At 42.4% G+C, this 14,212-nt stretch overlaps 1 protein-coding gene across 8 annotated transcripts in view; it reads right to left on the reverse strand.

Annotated features, from left to right (window-relative positions):
• Positions 1 to 10,967, reverse strand: part of TANC1 (tetratricopeptide repeat, ankyrin repeat and coiled-coil containing 1) — a 219,008-nt gene extending 208,041 nt beyond the window's left edge. For 4 of the 8 annotated variants that reach the window (XM_033112018.1, XM_033112021.1, XM_033112019.1 and 1 more), the window contains exon 1: positions 9,592 to 10,966. The gene's annotated coding sequence lies outside the window, so the exon portion shown is untranslated. Of the gene's footprint in view, positions 1 to 9,591 lie in introns of all 8 variants that reach the window. The other 4 variants (XM_033112024.1, XM_033112022.1, XM_033112023.1 and 1 more) reach the window with 2 other exon arrangements.
• Positions 10,968 to 14,212: the final 3,245 nt, after the last annotated feature.

Below are 14,212 nucleotides of genomic sequence, written 5' to 3' on the forward strand. Positions count from 1 at the left end.
GTGGTACTTAAGGGTTTCCAATAATTTACCTCAAATTCCCGGTATTTCCATTTTTATGCACCAGAAGTAGTCCCATTCTTATACAAGGGTCCTTTGGGTACTTGAAAAACTAGATCCCAGGACAGATTTACCTTATCACACATTCTACAGACTCCATGGCTAAAAGTTTTATAGCAAGCTTTCAACGAATATCTGGTTGGGTTTTTGGTTTCTTTTTGTTGTTGTTGTTTGAGAAAAACTGCATCCTAGGCCATTTAAGAGCCTGAACACTTTAAAACTTTGGAAATACTCTTAAAAGAAGACAAAAATGGCTAACAAAGAAATCTGAGCTAGAAGTCACTACAAGGAAACAATCAAATTTGATGTCTCCCTTGCATCTGGGAAACAATTTACATTCATAACCCTTTCATATACATTCTGTCATTTGACCCTTAAAACCCTGGAGAGATGTCTGTTTTCCATCATGATAACATATATTTAACATGGCTCAACTTGAAAGCCGACAACTTGTCAACCCTCAATTATCCTTACCATGGAGAGAATATCGGCATAAATAATTTGATTCAGCTGAGCGATGTGGAGTGCAACAGGGACGCTCCTGTCTCCCAACAGGGATGCTCAAGCCAGACCCCACCACTGAGGCCTATCTCCCAAGACTGTGCTTGGTGGTATTTGCAGACAGCTAACTGTCCACAGGCATTTAGATCGTCATAGATCTCATCGTCCAGGCCTTTCCTGTCACTCCACCAGGACAGAAGACTCTCCTTTGAACTCACTGCACCTGCCTAGGAATGTCCAGTAATGTTTTTGTACCACCATCCCAAGGAGCTTCCCATTTTCACCCATGTCAGTGACCCCACATGAGAAAAAGGACAATGTGTAACTGCAGGCACCACGCGTGAGGACAGACCAAGCAGCCTTAGAATAAACATGACCAGGTTTGGATCTTGAATCCTCCCGTCTTGGCCATGTGTGTTCTTTGCCCTCAGATCCCTCACGTGTACATGAAGCTCTCGACCTCCCAAGGCTGTCAAGGGCTGGAGGGGAGCGAAACCTCCCACAGTAACTGGCATAGAGTCATGTTTAACAACTGTGGGTTCTCTGTCTCCCTCCCTTTCTCTCAGAAGGGCAAAAAAGCAATTTAAAAAAGTGACCAAGACAAGACAGGACCCCTACCATCAAGAAGTCTACAACCTACAGGCAAAGCAAAGAGCTGGACAACTTAACAATAAAAGGCAAAAAGAGTGAAACATTATAATGAATGTACAAGCAATGTGCTAGGGGGGTTAAGTAGAAGGAAACATTTAAATGCAGAAGGGGGAAATCAGAAAAATGTTAATGAGAAAACATTATTTATTTGAGTTAGGCCTTGAAGGACAATGAAAATTTCAGTGGTGGGGGAGGGGAGAACAGGCTCCTCAGAGGCAAAATTCACACGTTATATGATTATGTACGTGACAGTTATGGAATGAGCAGGAGCTCAGTGGCATTTACAGAGGCACAGAGAGGACAACTGGGTCTGGAAAAGACAGTCACGAACCATATCACCACGGAGAGTCTTGAAAGCTATGAATAAAAGGGGGACAGCTACTGCTCTTATCTGTCCTTGCATCAGCTATGGTCTTTTCAGCTGCAAATAACAAAAAGTAAGTGATTATAAATGACTTTACGCTGTGGTCTTAAAACTGTTTTGCTCATGCAGCCCGAACAGTAAAAAATTAAACATGTACTCCCAATATGCTATAAATTGTATATAACTTACACAATTAAAACAATTAAAACACTAGTGTTATGAATTACACGTCTATACCAATGAAGTGAGTACATTATAAACATTCCTTGAAAACTTTTTAAAGCTACTTTATAATCCAGCAATTCTACTTCTGGGTATTTATCTGAAGAAATACAAAACACTAATTCAAAAAGATATATGCACCCCTATGTTCACTGCAGCACGATTTACAATAGCCAAATATGGAAGCAACCCCAGTCTGCACCAACAGACAATCAGATAAAGAAGATGTGGTACATATATATAATGGAATATTACTCCGCCATAAAAAAAATATGAAATCTTACCATTTGCAACAACATGGATGGACCAAGAAGGTACTATGCTAAGTGAAATAAGACAGAGAAAGACAAACACCATATGATCTCATTTATATGTGGAATCTAAAGAACCAAATAAATGAACAAACAAAATAGAAACAGACTCAAAGAAACAGAGAACAAACTGATGATTGCCAGATGAAAGGGGGTTGAGAGCCTGGGTGAAAAAGATGAAGGGGTTAAGAAGTACAAATTGTAGGTACACAATAGTCATGGGGATGTAGAGCACAACATAGAGAATATAGTAGATAATGTTATAATAACTATGTATAGTGCCAGGTGGGTACTAGACTAATCAGTGGGATCACTTTGTAAATTACACAAATGTCAAACCACTATGCTGTACATCTGAAATTAATATAAAATAATACTGAATACCAACTGTAATTGAAAAAATTTTAATTGATTTTAAAAACTTGTTAAAGGATGAGAACGATTCAAACAGTATTATTGTTTTTATTTATTTATACAAACCCATACACAATTTTTATACCAACTTCCTATTAAATTTGATTTAAAATTCATTTCCTAATCTCCAAATAAGACATTTTCTTGTTCCTATATACTTACATTATTTCATTACACTTTCTTTGCAAGAATCTGTTTAAGCCATGTGCCGATTTTTACAGAAGTCAGTTTCCTTAAAACTCGGTAACATAATCCATAAATCCATTTACATGGATAGAGTCCACCAAAGGCAAGAAAAAGAATGAAGGTACTATTGCCAATTCCACCAGGTTGTACAATGCCCACTCTTCCCTCGAGTGACCAACCTCAAATCATCTAAGTAACAGAAGACTTTCATATATACCAACCAACATCGACCCGTCTGTTAAATATTAATAAAGCTTAATTTTTGTTTCGATAAAGTTTTAATATTTTCTTCCTCCCATAATGGATGATCTAGTACACTCCACTTTGGAGATCACTGTCTCAAACAATAATGAGACTTCTTTTCTCACTTGAGAAATTCTGAGTCACAGTGGTTCCAGGGTTGGTTAATTCAGCAGCTAAAAAAGTCACTGTCGTCTTAGGCACCTTCCATGTTTGTACTCTGTGAGCCTCAGACTGTCAATCTGTTCTATTTTGCTGACAACTGTAGGTTCCCAATATGGTGAGACCCAATAGTATCACATATCTAGTCATTAACCAGTCAACAGAAACAGGAATGGCATTCCTAAAGATAAACTGCTTTAATCAGGATTCACTCCCTGGGGAAGGAGACACATACCCAACCTACCATGAAGTACACAGCCGGTGGAAAATCAAAAGCAGGATTATTTTATCGAATAAGGTGGTAAATCATTACAGCAATGTCCCCCGCAGTAAATCATGCAACCACCAGAGCATGAGTGAGCCTAGGCACAGGCAGAAGAACCATCTAGCTGAGCCCAGCTCCAATTTCTGAATCCCGAGAAAATAAACAGGTGTCTGTTTAAGCCACAAGAAGAAAAGGGGAGCAGGATGGGGATTGCTGTGGTATGGACAACAAACCATCCCTGCCATAGCACTCTATTTATGTAGAACAATGAGGGAAGAAAACACTACAGCTTCATTTCCACAGATGTTTTTTACATTGAAACATCAGAGTCAGCAAGCACTCAATAAACATTAATAATTGATGCTACTAATCCCAAGTAATTTAGTATAAAGCATGGCAGAAAGAGGCGTGTATAATGGGTTACATGGGAATAATGACCACCTCCCGAGTTTTTTGCAGTAATTCAATACTCTGTTACACTAGTGCCTATAAACGCAGCGATTCAAATCCTCTCACAATGTGAAAACATCTACTACTCTCAACACTGTGGAGTGTATGACACAGGACCATTAAAAACATCCATACCTTTTGGCATATTGGTATGTTGTTATGACCAGCAATACCACTTTTGGAAACATATCCTACAATAGAAACATCCTGTATTTTGTTTACCCAGATCCTTCCCTCTTCCATTAACAATAACCCCTTTCTTTGTGGGACGTTTTGTCTCCCCATAATCACATCTTGTGGGTCTCATGGGGACTGCCAACCATAACTCTCCTTTGGTTGGCATGAGTCCAATCAGGTTCTCTCCAGGGTTTTCCCAAATTGGAACTAAAAGCAAAGAGTCAGTTTCTTGAAGATGTGAGGTTATGAAGCTTCCAGCAGCCGGGTACCTCTGTGTGCTGGGTTCTGAGCTGGGTCTTGTGATTTAATGATGAGGAAATCACATCTGAGCCAAAGGGCTCTGATAGCCTAAGAGATATTTCTTTCCAACACATTTAAATGTAAAGAATGGACTGGCTAAATAAATTATAGTAATGTATGTAACAGATTTACTAAACAGCAATTAAAATCATGCCAAAGAAGAAGGCACTGATAGGACAGGGGAAAAAAGCACATTGCATAAGGATATACTGTACTCTAAACTGTGCAAATACATTACACACACCCTTGTACATCGAATCTTTTTCATTTTTCTTCAGAAACACACATAATATAAGACCCTGTTTTTGCATAACTACGTATGCATGAAAAGGTCATAGCCAAGTGTTTCTTAGAAACTGCCCCACCCCACCCCAACTCCCAGAGGTAATAAGCCACTGTTCATGATGGACAAGTAACCCTAGATGTGCTGGGGTGGGGCAGGGAAGGTGGTGAGTCATTGGCTCTGGGCGACATGGGTGAACATCCTGGGTTCACATCTACATACAACTGTGGCTGGAACGTTTTTACTAAAATTCCCCTGTAGTAGTGGGAAAACCTGTGCTAAAATCCAGGGAGGATATCATCCTTCTGCAAGACTTTTCTTGTCCTTGATATTCTTGCCTATGGGATTCTTCTTTCCAGAATATTCTCCTTGATCACACATACCTGCAGGAGCTCCTAAAGACAGCATCTACCCTGGAAGGGCAACCATCCTCAGTGACACAGCCAGCCAAACCAGAAGCCCTTTCACTCCACAAGATAATGTCCCCCACAGGCTTCTTTACCAAAAATCCCCTTGTCATTCAAAATCCATTCTCTGATAAGAAAAAACTAGAAGTCCTTCTTCAGCTTTGCTGCTCTCATCCCTTTCTGGTACACTGATAACACAGTCTCCCAACCTCATTAGCAATTACTGCTTCGTGAATCTCTTTCCTCACACACAGAGCAATGGCAGCTGTTACCATCAGTCAGTCAGACAGTCAGCACTGATTGACACATCCTCTTCATGCGGCTGAGACACTACTGCTTAATATTTAGAATAAGTTTACAAAGCTGAAAATGGATGGTCTGCTAAGACATAAAAGAGCTTACAGTTTAGCACATAATTTTATTAAGAACCTTTTAAAGAAAATCCATACCAGCTTCCATACGAATGTCAAGTTATACTCAGTGCTCTTAAGTAGGCAAGCAGGACACAGGACAAACATTTAGAACCCTGCAAACATTTAGTGAAAATGGGTCACCTGCAACCAACTATTTCTTTACCATTAAACAAATAGTTCTATAAGGGAAGAATTTACTTAGCCCACACAGTGCTGCAAAATCTGATTTATCCAGGTATCAGTAAAAAGAACCCAAAAAGGGTAACACCAAAAAAGAGACATTCATCCAGGCTTTGTAAATTAAACTGAAAGATAATAAGATGAAAGGCAAATAATATGCATATTTCTTGTTTTTAAAAAGACATGCAAATTTGAGAAGTGATTTCCTCAAGAATGCTGTCTGGGGTGCTAGTCCAGATTACAAATCACACTTTACCCTGAAGCTTATTTAATAAAATAGAAGTTGAGAATAAACAAATGATTAGTTTGAGATATATGTATTTCTGAACTCTGTTATGGGAGAAAGTTTTATTGCCATTAGCAGTGAACTGTTTTTAATGTTTGACATACAAGCATAGATATTAATGCTGGGTTTCTAAAACCGGAGTAACCCATAAATAAAATACTGTAGGAAACTACAACACATTAACATAAGTACGTTTGTCAGGTTTTAGCCAATTCACAGGTCGATGCCCTGGATAAAGAAAGGTACAGCGGAGGAATAAGGAGAATCAGAAGACCTAGGTTCAAGTTACACGCCACCATTTATAGATGATATTGAGCAAATGGATCTAAGTTGCCCCACCTCAGTTTACTTAACTGAGGGCCCAGGGATAAAAACATGTAAGTAAAGCCCTTTATAAACCCCAAAGTACTGTTCTAATATTACAGCACTGCCTCCAGAACGCCTGCATTTCTCAAACTCTTGGAGAGTCACAGAACTTTAGGGTTGAAAGGTAACTGCATTCTAGGGATGATAATGTTGAGAAAATCAAGGTCCAGAAAGGCTTAAGAGCCTTTTACAGGAAACACTTTTGTAAATGGGAGGGGGCTCAGGGAGAGATTCTAGTTTTCCACCAGTGAAATATGTATTTAGACAGTTCAAAACAAAACTATCCTAGGACTAAAACATATCCCGCCCCAGAGAAAGAGAGAGAGACAGAGCCAGAAACAGAGAGAGAGAGCGAGAGAAAGAGAGAAAGACAAACAGACACAAACACACACACATGGTCCCAGTCTTAATGATGGTTCGACTTACAATTTTCTTGACTTGATGATGGTGTGAAAGTGATACATATAATAAATTACATGAGATATTCCACACTTTATTATAAAATAGGCTTTCTGTTAGATGAGTTTGCTCCACTGTAGGCTAATGTAAGTGTTCTGAGCACATATAAGGTGGGCTGGGCTAAGCTACGATGTGCATGTCGGGTAGGTCAGAGTATTCAACGAGTTTTTGACTTGTGATATTTTCAACCTATGTTGGGTTTATCGGGACGTAACCCCATCGTTAAGTGGAGGAACATCTACATATCTGTATAAATCCTCTGCATTATTTTGCTTTTGTAAACTTTACTCCTGTAACTTAAAGTTTAAACTAAACTTTTCATCGGAAAGAGAAAAATATAGCCATTTCTCTGGCTATGGGACTCACAGCCTACTTTCAACCCAACCCCAACAAAACCTTTACAATTGGGTTAGAAATGTCTAATGGAAACATTGACATAACACTAACCTCCAGCTACATGGGCCGGCATCATTATAACATGGATTACAGTTCTACTAGCCCAGGGATACTGGTTTTAATGTTCCCTGGGAGATAAAGAATTAATCACCAATTTAGAAGGGAATGTCACCTAAAAATGGACATTTAATGGAGACAATTCCATTGCCTTTAAAACTGTGTCCTCAGTCACCCAGTATCAAAAACCCACTATGGCACCAAAGAAATTGTATGTGGTTAAAGAGACAAAAATGTTCTTTTTTCTACAGGCTGTTATGGGAAGCAGAAAAGGGCTGACTATGAATCAGTTATGTTTTAGTTCCACAGTGGACATAAATTATAATAATTTGGACATTCTGGTGGTTAAACCAAGCAAGCAGGAAAACCATAGCTTCCAAGTCCCCGCAAAAGTTGTTTGTGGCAACCCAGCTGAAAGACAGGGCCATGAAAGGGGGCTTTAAACTTAATTCTGGACTTTCCTGCCTCCACTAAAATCGATGACACTATTTCCCATCCCTTATTGTCAAATCACAACAGTGCGGAAGCCTGGACCGAGTTCACTTGGCAGGTGACAGGACCAACCCTGGGAGGAAGTCCTGAAGGATGTCAGATACCGTATTTCCTTTTCTCCTGCATACTTTTCGTCTTAATATTGCCAGGATAGATTTACCATGCATTCTGACTGACAATCACCAAGCATTCTGGCTGACACAAACTTTGCAGAAAACGGCATACTCTAGAGAAGGTCCCTCGTGAGATCCTTAAGTAGCTTAAATGAGTAAAACATTCCTACTGCTACTATAATGAACATCTCTCAGTCCCTCATAAATTCTTTCATTCCCAGCAATCAAGAAGCAGCTGTTAAATCCAGGCATGGGAAGACCTCCAAGCTAGCCAGAGAAGCTTCACAACTGCTTTCTTCTCCTTCCCCTCCCCCCATCCCAGGAGTGCCAGCCTGGCAGGAATAAAGATGACCCAGGAAGGAAAAACAGAGCGAGCAGCCGATCTGGTGAAAGCAGAGATGCAGACTCCCTTCATTTCCACCACAGAGAAACACCAACTCTCTGTACCAACAAACCAGGTTTCTCTTTTCCTCTCCCATTCCCACCGCCTTCAAACACATTATTAACGTCTGCAGTCTGGTGGTCTGGTATTTCCAGAGCTAGGGACCTCAGCGATCCTAAGCCCTTTCCTCAAAAGATCTTGAACCAGGCACTTCCTCCCTGTGCCAGAGCTGGAGGCCCATCCCACGGGAAGATTCAGCTTCTCTTTACCTTGTAACCCGCCCAGACGGCGCTGCAACTCGGGTCAAGTTCAAGATGAAGGTGCCCTCCTAACCTCTCCGAGTTGACTCCAACAGGGGACAGCGCTACCGAGACGAGTCCCATCACTCCAGGCATGGGGATCTGGGGCTGCCGAGAGTGGCCTGGAGGCAGTTCAGAGGCGAAGACTACGACAGTCTCTCAGCCCCGCGTCTCCGACCCCCTGGCCGCGGCGCCTGATTTCTACCTGGCCACCGCCGCATTTCCTCCCGGAGCCTTGTACAATAAGTCAAGTAAGTTTTGAGAACGCTTGTCCTGAGACATTTCTGCCTGCAAACACAACACACAATGCTTAGGGCTTCCTTCCTAGCCAGCCGTTCCGGAAAGCTGCCGCGCCAAAGCCGGGAGCCCCGCACACCCCCAGCATTGTTCGCCTGCACCCCAAAGTCCTTCAGGAAGACGGTGCGCCCTGACATAAGTACCCTCAAAGTGACCACTCTCCAAAGAACGGGGGGATTTACAATCTTGATACAATTCTCGTCTTTCTCAGCTCTCCCTCAATACCTAATCCTACCTGGCTCACCCCCCACCACCAAAGGAACATAGATATGCTCATTGCAATGTTCTTCCAAGCGAAGCAATAGACTTTCAGCCCAGACTGGGGTATTACGACATCACCCTCCTCTGGCTTAAGTTCACCCAGCAACTTCGCGATCCGTGCTCCCCTACACTCGGAGGTCACCCTGGACCCCGCGGTGCTGGGAGCGCCTCTCCCTCGCCTCCCCCGCCCCAGGTACCAGGCGTAGCCCAAGCCCTTGCCAAGCCCGAGGGCTACAGAGGAGGCGAGAAAGGGGGCGAGGAGGCCGGGGGATTGTGCGTCCTGGGTGCCCTCGAATCCCAGCTCCGCCGGGGCCGGTTCGGTACAGCTAGGAGGGGATGGCGAAGGGAAGGCGCAGACTCTCCAGAGACGCCAGGACCAAGGCCCGGGGTGCCCAACATGTCTGTTCCTATCCCCGGAAAGCTCCTCAGTGTACCCAGTGGGGGGCGGGGGAGGATCCAGAAACTTTCCCACATGCCTTTCCACTCTCCCCATCACCCTCTCCTCCTCCCCGGGACCCTCTCCTCCCCTCTGCTCCGCTGCATCTGGCCGTGCCCCGGGCGCACAGAGGCCTGCTGCGGCGCCAGGGCGGCGGGAGTTACCTGCTGGGAAAGTTTCCAGCTCCTCGGCGCGATTCCCCACCCCCAGGGCTGGGCCTCCGGGTGCGGCCAGCTCGGCGCTCCGCGGCTGCCTCTCCTCCCGCTTCCGAAGCGGCCGCTGCTGCTGCAGCTGCCACAGCAAAGGCTGCGATCCCGCCCGTCCCCCCGCCTCGCACGGCCCACACCAGGGCCTCATTGGCAGCCCGAATCCCCGCCCTTGCGCGTGTTCCCGAAGGCACCTTCCTCTCGCGCGCGGGCCCGGGCAGCGCCTCCCGCACCCCTCCCCGCCCTGGGCTGCCGGGGCTCCCGGGACCCGTTGGATCGCGGCGCTCGAACTTTCCGCGGGGTTCAGGCCCGGCGCCCCCCTGCTCCGTCTCTCCCGGCCAGGTCTCCAGCTTTCCTCAAGGGGGCTAGTCCCTCGAGTCTGAGCTTGAGTCACTCCCGGACTGGATCAAGATGGGTGATAGTCTTTTTTTTCAATCTCTTTAAAATCAGTGAAGTGACCCGGCCTCCCCTCCTTGCTGCTTTTTAAAAACAACCGAGAAGGACATATGGGAGCAATTAACAAAGCTGAAGTTTTGGTGGATTCTTTAAGGTGACTTGTGTGACTTGTCTTGAATTTTCTCTGCCTCACTTAACTACACACACACACACACACACACACACACAAAAAAAAAACACACACTCACTTTCTGTGCAACAATGTGCTAAGATAATGGAAGGTGTAAGGAGCATCTCGCCTGCTTGCTGTGTCTTTCTTTCGCCAGAGCGAATTGGGGACGTTTAGGGACCGGAGATTGCCCTGGCGTCCCCGGGGCCCGGTGTCTACAGCCTCCTCTGACAGCTCCAGGCTGGCCCTGTGCTGTCTGTGCTACATCTACCGAAGGCTAACGACGGGCTTTTATCCGCGGGAGGAGTAGGTATGGAGCCGGGAGAATACAAAGATGCTATTATTGTTTTGGCTGGTAGGAGTGAGTGAAATTCCCAAGTTCCCAAAATGTTTTGTTATTCCCCAGTAGACCGAGATCCGGGATAGGGCCTACTGTTTCAGGAGTCCTGGTTTCGCTGGCTTCTCCTAGGAATCCCAGGCAGCCTGGGATTCCTATTCAGGCTGGGGAGCTCAGCCCACTCCACACCCAAAGCCCTTTAGACCAGACCAGACCGGCCTTGGTCACCGAAGGATCAACCAGGACTGCTGTGCCTTGTGTGGCCTGCGGGACTTGTGCAGGAGTCACCCCAACGGTGTGTCTGTAACTGGGAATACAGAAGTTGCTATAAATGGATTTATTGGCAACCTCTAACCTTGCTGTGGCAAACCCGCCTTTAAAGACAACTGTTTTAAACAAGTTCCCCCATAAAAACTTCAACCTCACGCAGAGCTTCCCAATGTAAAGATATCCGGGGAGGGGAGTGTCCATACCTAAAGTTCTTATGAAAAGGGGCAGGAAGCAAAATGCCACACTAATCGCTCTACATAAATAAAAGATGCTGAAATTTGCTGGATTTTTCACCCATGTTTCAAAGGCCTGATTATTTCTGCACTGATATTTGAGCAGTAAACATATCAGCAGCATTGAAGTTCTCCTGAAACAAAGCAAGACAGAAACATTTAAAGTAAAATATCAATTTATTAAACCAGAAAAACCTTTGACTTATTTCTTCACTCTGAAATGTCTCATTGCTGAAAAATACTGTAATATGTTTTATTTAACTTCTCTTGAAATGCATAAAAGTTAGCAATCTTTCAACAATAGATGAAAAAGCCAGACAGCAACCTTAATGATGAAAGAATGACACAAACAAAAGAAAAAAAGAGAAACTCCATGGTAGTTTTAACTAATCTGAAATATTGAGATATAAAAGAAACAATCCCGGAGAAATAGACTGGTCTGATTCCCTGCCTCAGACTTCTTTATAATTGGTAAAATGTATAATGGCAGAAATCGACAATTTGTATCACATTCTGTCTTTGGCTTTTCTAAGCTATATTCACCAAGTTTTTGATGAAATCGCGTAGTTAAATTGGGTTTTGAAGACAGTGAAATTCATTTTTTCCTCTCTATCCTCAGAGCTCCCTAAGTAGTAAGTAGAAAAACACATAAAGTAAATACGTTAATTACTGGAATCGTCTTTAGATTCTGTTTAGTTGAAAAAATGTCTTCAGAGTTTCAGAAGTCACAGTCACGAAAGAAATAACTTCATCACTGCCTAGTTAGGAGTGCTTAATATTCGAAACAGGCATATAGCTAGCAATCTGAAATTTGTACACAGAGGGCCCTGTCTCCCCTTCTTCCTGTAGTGCTTATATAATCCAAACTACATATGTTATTATGCACAATCTGATCTCCAGCTTTAAACAGCTAACATTACATACAGTATGTTATACTAAGAACATCAAAGCTGTCTGAAGCTGTGAGTGAAAATGGTACATTTTATAGAAGACAAGGCCAAAAACACCGAGTAATAAAAATTCATGGATGAGGGGGAAAAGGGGACCCATTAAGATCAAGTCTGTAAGAAAATATTTGAACATTTTCTAAGCATCAAATATGTGAAGTATTAGCTGAGCACAGGTTCAAAAAAATGATATTTGATGCTTTTTTTAAACCTGCTTTTCCTTTTAAAAATGTTAAATGTTTTTAGTTAGTTGTTAGGTGATGGTTTATTTGTATTTTAGGGGGAAGGGAGAGCAAGAATCACCTCTTGCTTTTCTTGGGGGTATTTCAGCTCATCCCATTAAGTTTAAAAAGCTCACTCATTACATTTCTGTTGATTCCAACTGAAAAAGAAATATGGATCACATGACTATTATATACTGAACACATTCACCAAACATATATACCATATACTGGATTCCATTTTTAAAGTTTCTGTCAGTCTGCCAGCAATGTAGCTTTTCTCAGTAGAATGCAAGAAAACAGCAAATAAACTGGTTATTTTACCGTGCAATTTACAGCCCAGGGCAATAGGCTGAGGAAGGCGTGAGAAAAGAATGTGGCTTGTGCGTGTTAGAATGCTTTTTCTCTTGCTCAGATTCTTAAGTACTTCTATTTTAAATCAAGCCTAAGTTAGGATCATAGCCAGTGTTTATTATAGTATGTGTAGTATAGAATACATAGTGAGAAGTGAAATGTTTAAAACAGTGTAGTAATTAAATACAAAAACTGAGACAGGACTTAAAAAAAAAAAATTAAGGCAAGGTAGGGAATCCAGACTCAAAATAATTCAGCCCACAAACACTTTTCACCTACTTTGGAGTATCTTTTAATGTTTACAGAATTCATTCTACTTTGGTCCATTCATTCTTCCTTTCCCTTTTAACATTTTGGGGAGAAAAGGAATTTTTAAAGACATGGGAATACTGAAATAGTTGGATTATAGGTAGAAATCAGCTGGGAAAAGCAATGAAATTACATACCCCTACACAGTCCGTGCATGTGTAACGATCCATGGTCACACACACATACGGATGCCATGGTCAGATGTCAGCTAATGGCAGACATTCGTCCAGGGATATTGAAAGCCATAGCTGTGCACAGTTAGCCAGGCAGTTAAATTAAAAAAGTCATCTAATGGGACATTTAAACACCTCTTCAGGTCTAGCATATGGCCTGGCGATATTGTAGAAACTCATCCAATAGGGGTGACGCAGTGAATTATTAATATTTAAACCGATAAGGAATCCATCGAGGAAAGAAAGTAGGGAGATAGATTCAGGGGTTCACATTTCCTTATAAGAATGTAGGAGTAACTAAAAGCCTGGGAGAATCTGGTTTAAGATGGCATGCCATCTGACTAGCATTTTAAATATAGATTTAGACCAATCTTCTGATGGTGAAATGATCTATAAAGAGATATAGAAATTTCCCATGTTCAGGAAGGGTGAGGTAATATAATCAGGTAGTAATCCCGCCAATAAATGTTGTTGAATCTGGCTAAGATGGCTTAAAAAGAAATGTGCCGTTTAACTTTGAATATAACAAATGCATTTTAATATTCTCCTCCCTGGGAATGATGCTTTCCCTCCTCTCAGCAAGTTGTATAAAAAGGCATTGACATAGGAGTCATAATATCTGGATTCCAGTTCTGACTTTGGCAATTGTAATTCCTGGCAATTCATTTATACTTTTTGAGCCTTGCCTCCCTCATCTATGAAATAAGGAGTACAGCATAGGATTGCCACCTCACACAGTTGCCAGGAAGATTAAATAAAATAAGGTGACACGCATTTAATAAATTAGAAAATGCTCTACAAAAGCTAACTTTTATTTAACAGACAATAAACTATGTTTTTCCCTCCCCATTACCTAGGACCAGTTTGGTTGGAATAACAACCTAAAGGCTTGATTGGAGCAGTCCAGAATACCACATTTGCCAAATGTGAAAGGAAGAGAGCCTTAAAGATGATTTAGTAGTACATAATAACTCCAATTAAGCTCTCAGAGGCTCATCTGGGGGTAAATTGGCAGTTCTTGTCTCAAACAGTAGTCAGGAACCATTTACAGAGTTATATTTTTTCCTGTGTTAGTGTTAAGGAGGGATAGTGTAGCATATGTACAATACATGGGTATCTCAGTTTATGCAGATCGACATATGGAAATTCCTAAATACACAATAGATTCAT

Source organism: Rhinolophus ferrumequinum, chromosome 8, assembly GCF_004115265.2.
Source record: "Rhinolophus ferrumequinum isolate MPI-CBG mRhiFer1 chromosome 8, mRhiFer1_v1.p, whole genome shotgun sequence".
Taxonomy (NCBI): domain Eukaryota; kingdom Metazoa; phylum Chordata; class Mammalia; order Chiroptera; family Rhinolophidae; genus Rhinolophus; species Rhinolophus ferrumequinum.